This window comes from Arachis duranensis, chromosome 3 (assembly GCF_000817695.3).
Source record: "Arachis duranensis cultivar V14167 chromosome 3, aradu.V14167.gnm2.J7QH, whole genome shotgun sequence".
Lineage (NCBI taxonomy): Eukaryota > Viridiplantae > Streptophyta > Magnoliopsida > Fabales > Fabaceae > Arachis > Arachis duranensis.
This window is the reverse complement of record NC_029774.3, coordinates 92,832,024-92,834,946: the sequence shown is the minus strand read 5'-3', so window position 1 is coordinate 92,834,946 and position 2,923 is coordinate 92,832,024. Positions and strand designations below refer to the sequence as shown.

The 2,923-nt window shown below is 42.6% G+C and overlaps 1 non-coding gene across 1 annotated transcript; it reads right to left on the bottom strand.

Annotated features, from left to right (window-relative positions):
• Nucleotides 1–221: 221 nt before the first annotated feature.
• LOC127745881 (small nucleolar RNA R71) lies at nucleotides 222–329 on the bottom strand. The gene has a single exon (XR_008007505.1). It is a non-coding gene; the product is annotated as a small nucleolar RNA R71 (small nucleolar RNA).
• Nucleotides 330–2,923: the final 2,594 nt, after the last annotated feature.

The following is a 2,923-nucleotide window of genomic DNA, read 5'->3' as shown; positions in this document are numbered from 1 at the left end:
TTGGAAGATCCTCATCAGTTTTTAGCTGAATTCTTGCAAATCTGTGACACTGTCAAGACCAATGGGGTTGACCCTGAGGTCTATAGGCTTATGCTATTCCCTTTTGCTGTAAGAGATAGAGCTCGAATATGGTTGGACTCACAACCTAAAGAAATCCTGAACTGTTAGGAAAAGCTAGTCAATGCCTCTTGGCAAAGTTCTTTCCACCTCAAAAATTGAGTAAGCTTAGAGTGGAAGTCCAAACCTTCAGACAGAAGGAAGGTGAATCCCTCTATGAAGCTTGGGAAAGATATAAACAATTGATCAAAAAGTGTCCCTCTGACATGCTTTCTGAATGGAGCATCATAGGTATCTTCTATGATGGTCTATCTAAACTGTCCAAGATGTCATTGGACAGCTCTACTGGAGGATCTCCTCATCTGAAGAAGACGCCTGCAGAAGCTCAAGAACTCATTGAAATGATTGCAAATAACCAATTCATGTACACTTCTGAAAGGAATCCTGTGAACAATGGGACGAATCAGAAGAAAGGAGTTCTTGAGATTGATACTCTGAATGCCATACTGGCTCAGAACAAAATATTAACTCAGCAAGTCAATGTGATTTCTCAAAGTCTGTTTGGAATGCAAGCTGCACCAGGCGGTACTAAGGACGCTTCATATGAAGACGAAGCTTATGATCCTGAGAACCCTTCAATGGAAGAGGTGAATTACATGGGAGAACCCTATGGAAACACCTATAATCCTTCATGGAGAAATCATCAAAATCTCTCATGGAAGGATCAACAGAGACCTCAACAAGGTTTCAACAACAATAATGGTGGAAGAAACAAGTTTAGCAATAGCAAGCCTTTTCCATCATATTCTCAGCAATAGACAGAGAATTCTAAGCAGAGCCACTCTGACTTAGCAACCATGGTCTCTGATCTAATCAAAACCGCTAAAAGTTTCATGACTGAAACAAGATCCTCCATTAGAAACTTGGAGGCACAAGTGGGTCAGTTGAGTAAGAAAGTTACTGAACTCCCTCTTAGTACTCTTCCAAGCAATACAGAAGAAAATCCAAAAGGAGAGTGTAAGGCCATCAACATGACCGAATTTGGAGAGGAGAAAGAGGCAGTGAACGCCACTGAGGAAGACCTCAATGGACGTCCACTAGCCTCCAATGAGTTTCCTAATGAAGAACCATGGGAATTTGAGGCTCACACTGAGACCATAGAGATTCTATTGGATTTACTTCTGCCATTCATGAGCTCTAATGAGTATTCTTCCTCTGAAGAGGATGAAGATGTCACTAAAGAGCAAGTTGCTAAGTACCTTGGAGCAATCATGAAGCTAAATGATAAGTTATTTGGTAATGAGACTTGGGAGGATGAACCCCCTTTGCTCACCAAAGAACTGGATGACTTGACTAGGCAGTGATTACCTCAAAAGAGACAGGACCCTGGAAAGTTCTCAATACCTTGTACAGTAGGCACCATGACCTTCAAGAAGGCTCTGTGTGACCTAGGGTCAAGCATAAACCTCATGCCTCTCTCCGTAATGGAGAAGCTAGGGATCTTTGAGGTACAAGCTGCAAGAATCTCACTAGAGATGGCAGACAATTCAAGAAAACAAGCTTAAGGACTTGTAGAGGATGTTCTGGTAAAAATTAAAGACCATTACATCCCTGCTAATTTCATAGTCCTAGAGACTGGGAAGTGCATTGATGAATCCATCATCCTTGGCAGACCCTTCCTAGCCACAGCAAAGGCTGTGATTGATGTTGACAGAGGAGAATTGATCATTCAAGGGAATGAAGAATCCCCTGTGTTTAAGGCTCAAGGATATCCCTCTATAACCATAGAGAGGAAGCATGAAGAGCTTCTCTCAAAACAGAGTCAAACAGAGCCCCCACAGTCAAACTCTAAGTTTAGTGTTAGGAAGCCACAACCAAATTCTAAGTTTGGGGTTGAACCCCCACATTCAAACTCTAAGTTTGGTGTTAGAAGGTTCCAACATTGCTCTGAGTATCTATGAGGCTCCATGAGAGCCCACTGTCAAGCTACTGACATTAAAGAAGTGCTTGTTGGGAGGCAACCCAATGTTATATTTATCTATTTTCCATTGTTATTTTATATTTTCTGTAGGTTGATGATCATGTGAAGTCACAAAAACAATTGAAGAAGCAAAAACGAATGAAAAACAGAAAGAAAAATAGCACACCCTAGAGGAAAAGCTTGCTGGCATTTAAACGCCAGTAAGGGCAGTAAATGGGCGTTTAACGCCCAGTCTGGCACCATTCTGGGCGTTTAACGCCAGAAAGGGGCACCAGACTGGTGTTAAACGCCAGGAAGGGGTAAGAAGCTGGCATTAAACGCCAGAAATGGGCACCAGCCCGGTGTTTAACACCAGAATTGGCAAAAAGAGCATTTTTGCTCGCCACTTGGTGCAGGGATGAATTTTCCTTGACATCTTAGGATCTGTGGACCCCACAGGATCCCCACCTACCCCACTACTCTCTTTCTTCTTTACCCATTCACCAATCACCTCAACACCTCTTTCCAAAAAAAACCCCTCACCTATCAAATCCCACTATTCTCTTCACCACTCACATCCATCCTTCATAAAAACCCCACCTACCTCACTATTCAAATTCAAACCACTTTCCCTCCCAAACCCACCCATACATGACAGAACCCTACACCCCCTCTCCACTCCTATATAAACCCATCTTCACTCCTTCATTTTCACACAACCTAAACACTACTTCTCCCCCTTGGCCAAACCACAAAGCAACCTCCATCTCCTCTATTTCTTTTTCTTCTACTCTCTTCTTTCTTCTTTTGCTCGAGGACGAGCAAACCTTCTAAGTTTGGTGTGGTAAAAGCATTGCTTTTTGTTTTTCCATAACCATTTATGGCATCTAAGGCTGGAGAAACCTC